The sequence below is a fragment of the Octopus bimaculoides genome, chromosome 2, assembly GCF_001194135.2.
Source record: "Octopus bimaculoides isolate UCB-OBI-ISO-001 chromosome 2, ASM119413v2, whole genome shotgun sequence".
Taxonomy (NCBI): Eukaryota; Metazoa; Mollusca; class Cephalopoda; order Octopoda; family Octopodidae; genus Octopus; species Octopus bimaculoides.
Window position 1 is genome coordinate 150,950,387 of NC_068982.1, and position 11,676 is coordinate 150,962,062.

The following is an 11,676-nucleotide window of genomic DNA, read 5'->3' on the forward strand; positions in this document are numbered from 1 at the left end:
GGGGTGGGGGCACTAGGAATGTGGCCTGAGAACCGGGGGGGGGAGGGGCAGCCTGAAAAAGTTTGCGAACCGCTGGGTTAAACCAAGAGATTGATAAAAGTATACAACTCAATAACAAGGATGGTTTTTAAGATGAGCTTTCACACAGTTTCTATCTTCCAAATTTCACTCACATGGCTATGGGTGGAAATACTTGTCCAAGGTGCCACTGTGTGGTACCTTGGGTAATAGTTGCAAAGTGAATTTGTTAATCACACAGCTGTATTAAAAGAATACTACTTGCTGGAATAGCAGTACAATTCTGCTATACTACTGTAGTAGAAGTATAGTAGTATATACTGCTGACACAACAAAGTGTAACACTGGTTTTTATTTAATCAACTCTGGAATAAAGAAACATGAGAAGATTTTAGCACAACTGAGATGCATGGTAAAATTCATGAACTTGGACATATTAGTCTGTGAGGTGGGGTAACTAGTGATACTTTTTTCTCTTAGACAACAGTAAGTCCTAAAACACCAGCTGTTTCTCTTCCCCACAGAATACACACTTATTTAAAGTCATGAATTTCACCTAAACAATGTCTGCCTATATAGAATACCACTACCAGTTTCCTCAAACTCTGTTTTTGCTTTCTTACTGGAATTTATCAAAGTTAAAGTACCAAACAATACATCAACCTGTTTACTAACTGTACCAATTCAGTTGAAAAAAAATAAATAAATAAAAAGAATTCACTCTCATCAAAGCTAATATTGTTCTTAGTTACCTCCTCTGCAATTTCTATCAAGACTCATCTAGTTTGCAATCAAAATGGATAGCAAACTGGATAAAACTTACTCTGACTTCCACACTGTACAACCTTAATGGCATTGACAAGGTATGAACCTATATTTTACAGCTGTCATTGTATTAGGCCTCACAAATCTCTGGTGTTCTTTCAAAGTGATCACCATCTATAACATAACTGAGACTGTACTACACTCTTGGTTTCTTCTTTATGGCCAGAAAATACCTCAGCCTTAAATAGTTGTTGACCATATGCAAGGTACAGGTGTAACCCACATTATAGTACTGTCTATGTATATCTGAGATAAGAAGGCAATCACACACACACACACACAGACATTTTGATAAAATCAGTCTGATAAAAATCTAATAAAAATCTGTCTGCTCTAACCACTGACATATTGATGCAATGTGTCAGTCTTCTCTCACTCTTATCACCACTACAGTAGCTTTTACTCTTCTGCTAACTATCTACCAACTCGGCCCAACCTGATTTGTTCCACCTGCCATTTCACCTCATTACTCTTGTGTGTCCAAACCATCAGAATCTGCACTACTCACACTCACCTCTCCCTGCCTGTGGAAACCTAATATCGTGTCTGTGATTTTTCCTTCAAACACAGGCTATTTGATAATCAAACTGAACTTCATCGATCTGAGAAGGTCAGTAAGTTTTCAAACATTTCCCCTTCTTCTTCTTACTAAATTCACTAACAACTATTACTGATAGCATTTCAGCCACCACAACCATCATCAGCATCAACCTTTCTTTCATCATAAACAACAAATGAATTTATAAAAGCCTTCAAAATTAGAAATCACTGGCTTCATCTGTGAAATATTGCTATCAATGACAACCTTAACTTCTCTCAGATGCTAACCATTAAATTTTGATAAAGTAGTCCTTTCAGATAATTTAGGTATTCCATCAATATCACATTTATCAATGAAATTATCTTGAACACTCAACCCCTACCATAATGATTAATGAATGTTTCCCATGAGCAACTACAAAATACATCACATGATATTTTCATGATTGAGTTGTCAGAAAAGGTAGTATTCAACAAGAAAATTAATGTTATGTAGTTTAATGCAACATGTTTCTCCATTTAAATCTTGCTTGTTTCAATCTCACTACATTCACTTCCAAAATCTGAAAGGAGTTGGAGACAGACATTAACTAATAACAATCTTCTCTAACAATTTGAATCTTTAATGACTTTTGTTAAACCAGATCTCCTGACAACCTACTCTCCAATGCCATTCACCAGTAGGTCATTGCCCATGAAAAATTATTTGTTGAAAACAAAGCAAAGACTGCACCTCAAAGACTGGTCTTTTTCTTGAAGGCCAGAAAATACTTGAAGTTCCATCAAAAAAAGAATCCTCTACAAAATTCAAATGGTGAACTGATCCTACATCATGGATGCTGCTGCAGCTACACACCAGACATCTTAGACTACATCTCCCAAGGTCACTCAATTGATCTGCTTAAAGCTGCTTCCCAACACACTCCAACCTCTGGTCTATAGATATGCTCTCCTTTCTCTCTCTCATTGTCTCTGTCTCTCAGCCTTTTCTAATGCTATAGCAGTGGAATCTATTCTTCAGTGTAGCCTGTTCATGTATCACACCCACTCAGACATTCTCAACTAACTTGTCTCATACCTTCTCTCATCCCTTTATATTGTGCCTCCCCTCATAGCACTGCACTAACCAATCCACCCAGCTCCAAATTCCAGTCATCTGGAATCCTGGCCCTATCCATGAACCTACTGCAGCCATCAACTTGCACCTATTGCTCCAAATTGGATGGTCTGCAAAGGCCATGGACATAACTTTCTCCATACCAAACCAATTAAAAAACATCAGGAGAGAGGATGATACCTACTATCTCTCTTAGTACCTAACTCATAAAACTGGTTATAGAACATAGGTAAATGCATAGTGAGTGGACCTGTCTACTATCTCTGTTAGTACTAATAGAACTGGTTATAAAATAATGATAGATGTCTGGTAAGTGAAGATATCAACTGTTTCAGTTAGCATCTAACTAATGCAATTAGTTATAGAGCACAGGATGATATTGGGGGAAAGTTAAAAGTTGTAGCAACAGTAATGTCAATATTTGTACATATCAACACATAGAGATATTATAGTCGCTACCATATTATTACAGTTATAATAACCAGGTACTCTAAATATATAATGGGATTACAAGCTACAAATGAATTGTTAACTTCATTTTTAAGAGGTAATTTACGTTTTGATTTCTTTTAATTACATACAAAGTACAATGAATTTGACTGAATTGATAGTATAGTTTTGGTATTTAGATTAGCCATAGTGAAAGGCAAAGTGAATCCTTGCAAATTTTGGACAAAAACAAGTACAAGAGAATGTAGAAAATAACATTCTTCTTATAAACACATTTGATATTCAGTAAAAATAAAACTAAGACAAATCAATGGATATTACAGAAATAATAATTGAAAATATTTGGTAAGAAAAATGGCTAGACAAGTGCTGAATCTGGAATACTTTTACAAGAAGTTATTTCATCTTTACAATTTTTGTTATTCAAAACATTATTAGGTTTTATATGATATGAGAGCGATAAATCTAAAAATGTAGATATTTGATTATAAAACGACAATCTAATGTTCTATTTATCACTAATGATAGCAGTAAGGCTCACTGAAGCAACTAGTGGATAAATGCAAACAATACAGCAAGACTAGAACTCCAGACTAGCAGTTAGGTAGTGTGACACCTCAACTATTCAGCTATAAATATATCTATTACCATTATTAAAATAATTAATAGTTTGTCAGAACTTAGATCTTTATATTATATTATCTGAAGTGATAAATATGGTATTTATATTATCTAGGAGAAATAGGTAACCAGCTGTATTATTAATTTCTTTGCTTGCAAGTCCATCAGTGTATGAATCGACTTGTGGTACATTTCTCAATATAGCATAAGAACTCTCATAGTTTTACACTATTAAGGTTTCTTAATAATAAATGCTCTGCTAAGGTAAACAGAATTTCCTACATGTACAACTCTCAAATATTTCTAAACTTCCTTATGATAATTTAAAAAAAAAATTTTTTTAATCTATTGCCATTACTTAGTAAGTGGAGCTAAACATTTCTATTTGGATAAGATACAATTCTATTAACGATTTTGCTAATCAATCATATGCACTCACTTTTGAAAGCTAACAAAACCACTCATTTGAACAGTCTGTCTTGCACTGCACAATGAAGAGCTCTGTCATTCAGTGATAGTTATTTATAGCCAAATAGATTAAGCTATTATAAATGAAGTGTCTTTGTCAGAGATACAGGGCAATATCATTAAGTTAGCACAGCAGTCAATAACTAATCATGTAAATTGTCATCTTAGCTTGTTTTATACCCATTTATTTAAATATAGATTCTCTTTTGAATGTAACAGCCAGAGTAAAACTTTTCAAAGATTTGCTTACCAAATAGTCACTCCGTTTTGTCGTTCATTTATCTAACAAATGATATCAAAATAATAACATTCCTTAAATTAGCTTGACAATTGCCACAAATCTCTACCTTTCCATAACACTTCAATATGGTAAATCGTATATCTGCCATTTCAGACGAGTTAATGTCCTTGAATTGACACCAGATACATTGCATAGTAATAAGCCGACGGAAGTTACTTCCCTTGCTATTTCACCGCTACTCAGATAGTTGACTGCAAGACTGCTTTTCATAGCCTTAGAACATATATTATACATCATTAATAAATGACGAAACTGAAGTATGAGACATATCTATTATTATATTTTTAAAAATTGAATAGAAATCTTTATTAATGAACAATCTTTACAATCATAACTATTATTACAGATAATCGTATTATCATCATCATCATCACCACTACTACTACTACTACTACTACAGCAGCAGCAGTAGTCATTACACAATAGAAAATCAGAAAAATCATGTTTCATTTGGAGTCAACAGGAATAGTCTTCTACTATTCCAATCCTAACATGTACATATCTAAGCAGCAGGTTTCACAGTCAGAATTTAATAACAACTCTTGCTTAAGTAATTTAAAAACTTAGCAATTGGAGAGCTGTATTTTCTTTCACTATTTTCCATATGGTGGGGTATACTAGCTGAGAATATACCTTGAAGTTTGTTGCTTAACCCAGGGATAAAGGGCAAAAACATTTCATGCAAAGGTGTTATTACTGGTTCATTTATCCTATCTCCTCCTCATAATCATCATCATTTAACATCTTCTTTTCCATGCTTGCAAGAGTCAAATGGAATTTGTCAAGGCAGATTCTCAATGGTTGGATGTCCTTCCTCTCACCAACCCATACCTATTTCTAGGCATGATAATACTCCTCCATAGCCACACATGTTCTTTGTGGAAAACTGGAAATGAACAATTTTGTTTGAGTGACAGCAATACTTGTTTACAACCATCATATGACATCAAGACAAAAGTGCCTACAAACAGTCATTCCTTGTTTCCTTGCGTTATTCAAACATTGCATTTTGAAAATTTTGTAATAGAGAAGCTGATGGAAGTATAGGTCTTCTGTTGGAATTCAATGTCATAACAAAATTTTCAGAAAGAATGCTTCCACAATGCAGGGATGGTGCCCATGTGCATGTGCACACACACACACACACACACACACACACACATTATTATATATCATTATCATTTAATGTCTGTGTTCCATGCTGGCATGGGCCAGATGGTTCAACAGAATCTGATGTACCATAGGACTAATGTTTCCTATGGCATGATTTCCCTTTCCTAACATCAGCCACTTTACAGAGTGAACTGGGTGCATTTTCATGGCACTGGCGAGGTCATAAAGTAACTTGCATGACATGGTCCACCAACTGAGTGGGGGTGCATTATTGAGGGAGGTGGTTTTATGCCAGGTGTAAAGAGGCTAATGTAGTAAAGAGGGACAAGAACAGGTGCTTTGCTGTAGAGGAGATACAAGGCTACCCCAGCCCAAAAAGGAGAAAAGATGAGGTGTCAGGATTTACCCTCAAGGAACAAAAAAGTGGATAAAGAGAGAACAGGGATGGAGAATCAAAGGATTGTTGGTTTCATGAGAATGACAGAGTTAGTAATGATGATAGAGGTGGATGCAGTGAGTGGTGAAGATGGGTGGTGGCATACTTAATGGCAAATCTCGATTTGGGAGGAGGAGATAGAGGAAAATAGAAGTGGAGTAGTGAGGGAGAGGTGGTAAGTATCAATACTTAAAGTGGGGGAGGTGAACAGTAATAAAACGCTTAGTTTTAGAATGGTGGCAGCTGATGAAGGAAATGTTTTCTATGTGGCCTGTGTGTTTTCTGTACTCTGTTTATCATTTTGTCTACGTTTTGTTTGCAACGTCCTGTACCCAGATATGCATCTATATATACAGGTAGATGTAGGTATGTACATACATGTACGTATATATGCATATACTCATTTATTATTTGTATCACATGATCGAACGCACGCGTCATCCCTGCTAATAAAATCATTGTTGGATAAAAAATTGGGAGGTGATGTCAAGTGTATGATGTGTGTGGGGTAAAGGGATGTACAGTGTATAGTGACAGAGATCAGAGGCATATGGGAGTGGATATGGTGAGTGATAAACAAAGGCAGGGAGCATGTTGATGGCTGATATGAGAAAATGTTTAGAAGAAAGAAGTGTTCAGAGAAAAAGGTGCTAATTGGAAAATATGGTAGTGAAGGATGCTGTTCAGAATATGGGATAGGTCACAAAGGAAGAGATTCCAAGAAGAGGGATATCTGAGAGCACAAAGGTGGTGAGTGAAATATGTGCTCATGAATTTACAGAAGCAGAGGAAATAATGCTGTAGTTAGAAGGGTGAAAAAGGGAAGGGTGATGAGTGTTACAAAGATGAATTGTGAGGAAGGCTCAACAGAAACAGATTGGCTGCATGGACATAGACACAAACCTCATTTTTTTCTGAGATAAATGGGTATTTTCAAGCATAGTGAATCACCTATAACCTTAGTCATATGTAATCTCTGTGAAGCTCAGCAATCTTAAGTTGGTCCTCACTACTTTGTCCTACGTCTTCTTAGGTCTCCCTCTTCTACAAGTTCTATCTACATTTAACTATTGGTACTTCTTTATGTAGCTGTCCTCAACCTTATGCATCACATGATAATGGTAACATAGTTTTCTCTCTAGCACATTACATCTCATTCCTCTTACATCCAATTTTTCTCTTAACACATTTTCCCTTTTCACATCTTTGCAAGTCCTCTGCATTCAAGGTCCATATTTCATTACTATGTATCATGTTTGCATTCAAGCATCATATAAGCTGTCTTTCACTCTGAGAACAAGGGATTTTGCTACCAAAAGAGGTAATTGCACAATGAACTTTCTCTAGGTTTTGCTTTCACACCTACAATTTCTTTTCTAATTCTACTAGAAATTCATCTATAAGAACAAGATTGTCAGCATAATGGAACTCCCATGGGTAATCAGTTTTAAACTCTTCTGTTACAGCCTGGAAGACTATGATAAATTAGAGGAGACTTGTGAACTTCTACTTGCGCACTAAATCTATTGCTGTACTCTTTGCTAAATCTCACCTTACTGACAGCATCCCTGTATATGGCTTGAATGACTTTCACTGGCCATTCATCTATTCTTAGCTAGCCAATGACAACCAGATCATGAAGGAAGGGACCCTGTTGAAGACTTTTACCAGGATGAGGAAAGCCAAGTATAGTGGTTTACTTTTGGTCAAATATTTTTCCTGAAATTGTCTTACAAGACAGAGGGTATTGGTATTACCACTCAACTGAATCACCAACTCCCAGATAATCAAACATTCAAGGCCAAGTAAGTAAATCATCATCATCGTCATTTAACATCTGTTGTCCATGCTGGCATGTGAACTAAAAGAAATAACTAGCTAGGTGTGATATACTGTATGTCTACTATTAAGATAGTGATGGCAGGGCAAAGAAGTGGGGATGAAAGGGGTGGAAAAATAGAGAAGGAAGTCTGTAAATCTTTAAGAGATTAATGAAAATCTTACTTTTTTTGAAAAAAATGCTTAGAACAACACAGCACTTAAATATTTATACATTCTAAAAGAAAAAAAATAACTATATTTTTATCCACAAATGAGTTATGAATAATAAATATGGAGCAGTGATAGACATTGTGTAATTATATTATATCTTTCAAGAAAAAAGCAATCAGCACAACTTAACTTTATTGATATTCATATCAATTCATGATATTCATATGTCCTGAGAGTGAATAGACATAGTTGAGAAAGAAGGCTATAATACTGACCAATGAAAAGATACAGAGAAGTCAGTGAAGTACAGAAGGAAGTCTGTAATCTCCAAGAGAAATCTTTCATACACAAGGCTGATCTTCAGCTGTTGCAATTAATTTTTTTAAATGATCTTCATGCTTTTAGGTGAGCTGCTCAGTGGATTGTCAGGTGAACTTCACAATATGAGTTCAAAATCAATAACATATCTGATAAAATTATCAATCATTTCTTGGTAGACTAAAGTATGATTCAGATTAGTTTCATAGACCTCTTTACAAATAAATTATATATCGTGCAAAAGTCCTTTCTTCAATTCATGACATGAATGTACAACAAAACTGGAGAAATCAAGGGATTGGTGGTCTAATAGTTCATAGGGATTGGTGGTCTAATAGTTCATAGAGATACTAAAGAACTTGTCAGCTCTTGCAGCATGTGTGCTAAATAAGATTTAAAAACATTCCTTGTAATAATAAGTGACCTGTATCACACCTTTAGATGAGATTACATATAGATTGTGAATATGTACAAAATACTGGGAATGTGTTAATTATAGTTGATTCAATCACTACTTGAAGCTGTTTTATATTCTAGTACAAACTTGGAGTGGTATTAGACAAAGAAAATAAGTTATAGCTCATTTAATTAAAAGGATGGTTAAACTAACTTTGTTACAAGCATTGTAAGTCTAACCTGTTGTTCAAAGTCTAATAGGGCAGCAGAAAGAGATGTGGAAACAATAAAGTCTGCATTACACGGTTACAGTCTAGCAGTTGGAGAAAGGGCTCCTTTCAATGAGTGTAGTGCATTTGATGCATGCAAATTATCTTTAGCAGAGAACTTACTCGGTAGAAAATTAAGAACAGTAGTAAACCCTTTTTCAAAGGTTTGACAGTATAATGAAATTTACTTCTTACTAAGTCGAACAGTTTAATGAAACTTGTGCAGATGCATGCTATCTAATTCATGCTGGCAGAAACACAGTCTGGATTAAATCTGAATGTGAAAAACCTTAGTTAGCATCAATTTAACAAATGGTTTCTAAATAACTTTCTCCAAACACATCTGCTTATCAAGATAATGTTATCTGTGGACCAACATCACCAACTTTTCTATCTCCTGTGGAGCTGTCACTTGATCATGTGATCTTTTCAGTAATGTTCCTAAAAGGTCAACATCATCAATTTCTCCATTTTAATACTGGGAATATTCAATCTCCATTACCTCCCACAGTGCCAAAGCTACTAAATCATGCTAATCCTCACAACAACTTAATCAGTGGTACAATACTACCACACAGGAGATATAAAATCACAAAAGGAATTCAAAAGTCACAAAAGCTACAATGACAAAGACAATTTATCTTTTGTGGCTGTAGTAATGTTATATTTACAGTATCCTATTATTAATAGGGAAATGTATCAAGTCAACATCTTTATGTTGTATCAGTTTACTTAATCTATGGCATTGTTATATTAATGTTGCTGTGATGTTTTCAGGCTTGCACAGAGTAAGGGCTACTTAAAGTGACTTTTAATCCAATGTCAAAGAAATGTTTCATGGTATACAGTGTGGATAATATTGGAAAACTCTAAAATTTGATCATAATAACTATTGGAAGTTTTGAACTTACTGTTGTGAAAATATGTATCCATCATAAACATAACACCACTACTCTGGTAAGACTTGATTGAACAGACTTATGATCAAAACTGTTCTAGCCATGATCTTTCTGTCATTTTCCCCCCATTAAAATAAATATCTAGGACAATATTGTCTAATGTGTCATTTCTCATTCTAAGATGGTAGGGTGTGATATAAAGGAGATTTAGTTGCTATTTCTAGCAGATTAAATGATCATGTAGTGGCTTGTTGTGACTTCTTTTTTTTTTTTTTAGTATTGGATCTACAGGTACAAGATTCTGGCAATTACTGTAACTAATTTATCTATCTAAAGACAAGTTGATTATTATTATTTTTAGTCCTTGAATAAGAGGAATACTAGTATCTGGCCTCTTGTTTTGCTTTTTTTACTTTCACATTTACAAAACAAAAATAGAAAATTAATATGAGAGAGAGAGAGAGAGAGAGAAAAACTGAAGTAATAAAGACTCTTTGGTTGTAGAGGAGTTGGGTAGGCAATGCATGGAGTTATAATCTCTGTGTTTGTGTATATGTGTGTATGCATGTGCGCACCTTCTATGTAACTATGTGAATGTGTGTATTTCTGTTTGAATGTGTATACATATCATCTCATAGCTAGTTTCTATTAGAGAATTGGTTGAACAGACCTTCAACAATTGGTCCATTCAACCAATTGTTTCTTGAGTTAACCCTGACAACCTTAATTAAAACCTAATCTATTCTCTCTATATTTCCTTTCCCCACTTTGTTCTCTCTATCTTCAAATTTACTGTTTATTTCTTATTATTATCTTACAGCATTTCCTATCAATTTAAAATCAATTTTAATCATCTAACTGAGCCACTTCCAATTTCTTTCTTTTAATCTTCAAATGCCTGTTTCCAAACAGGTTTCTTATCCTATAAATATTTCTTACATGACACTTCACTGCTTTAATAAATCACATTGCATAAAACCTGTATTTTTATATATAGATGGAATATTTTTTCTCTCAACACATTAACATTGTTAAAATCTTTCTACTTACAAACTTTACTAATTCAATTAATATTCACATCATTGATTAAATAATGTTAGAAGTTAGAATTAAGTTGAATGCACCTAACTTCTCTTTCATCTGGCTGAGTTCAAATCCCAGTGCAGTAAAGTCTATCTTTAAATAATTCCATAGTTTATGAAATAACAACCACAAGGAATCTTTTATATAGTGACATAACCTCCAAGAAATAGTAGTCAAATTGCTCTCAGGTCTCATTCTAACATCTTATAAAAGTAAAAACACATTGAATAATGCATTCCTAGATACATTGAATAAAAAATGGTAAAACCATAAATAGAACATCTCTGATAATAGGTCTGTTTGATCAAGGCTGCTCTAGGGGCCATACAACATCAACAAAAATAAGAACTAGGAATGTGTTAAGGTTGAGTCAATTGACTCTATTGTTTGTTCTCATCTACCACAACAGTGGTTCACAAAGTGGGTGGCATTGCTCCCCTGGGAGCAGTGGAAAGTTCCAAGGGGACATTGAAGGAAAGTGGGGCAATAATGGGGTAGTGATTCATGTAAAAACAACAAAATAATGGGTTCATTAGGTTAAGTTCTATTTGTGAAATACAGTTGCTTTGAATTTGCTTTAGAAAGAGGTCTATGATTGTGATGGTTAGTTGGGGTGGTGGTGCTAGGACTGTGGCCTGAGTGTCAAGGGGGCGGCAGCCCGAAAAAGTTTGGGAACCGTTACTGTACTACAACAACAAACAGGTGATGAAGAACAAGTGACAAGAGTCAGCAGCTATGCAATAAAGGGATCAGCTGATGTATGCAGGAGAGGCAATTGTCACAGTGGAGATATGTGATGTGAGTATGTGGAGAAGAGCTTTGGGTGAATA

At 34.8% G+C, this 11,676-nt stretch overlaps 1 protein-coding gene and 1 long non-coding RNA gene across 9 annotated transcripts in view; one reads left to right on the top strand and one right to left on the bottom strand.

Moving 5' to 3' along the window:
• Positions 1-11,676, bottom strand: part of LOC106874333 (coiled-coil domain-containing protein 171) — a 187,288-nt gene that overhangs the window by 110,202 nt on the left and 65,410 nt on the right. The window contains exon 1 of one of the 8 annotated variants that reach the window (XM_014922035.2): positions 4,290-4,468. The exons of the other annotated variants lie outside the window; for them this stretch is intronic. The gene's annotated coding sequence lies outside the window, so the exon portion shown is untranslated. Of the gene's footprint in view, positions 1-4,289; positions 4,469-11,676 lie in introns of those variants that run through there. 8 annotated transcript variants of the gene reach the window in all.
• The window catches only part of LOC106874335 (uncharacterized), a 56,732-nt gene that overhangs the window by 12,745 nt on the left and 32,311 nt on the right, over positions 1-11,676 (top strand). Inside the window, exon 2 of the long non-coding RNA XR_001409990.2 lies at positions 7,356-7,694. This is a non-coding gene — a long non-coding RNA (uncharacterized LOC106874335). The remainder of the gene's footprint in view (positions 1-7,355; positions 7,695-11,676) is intronic.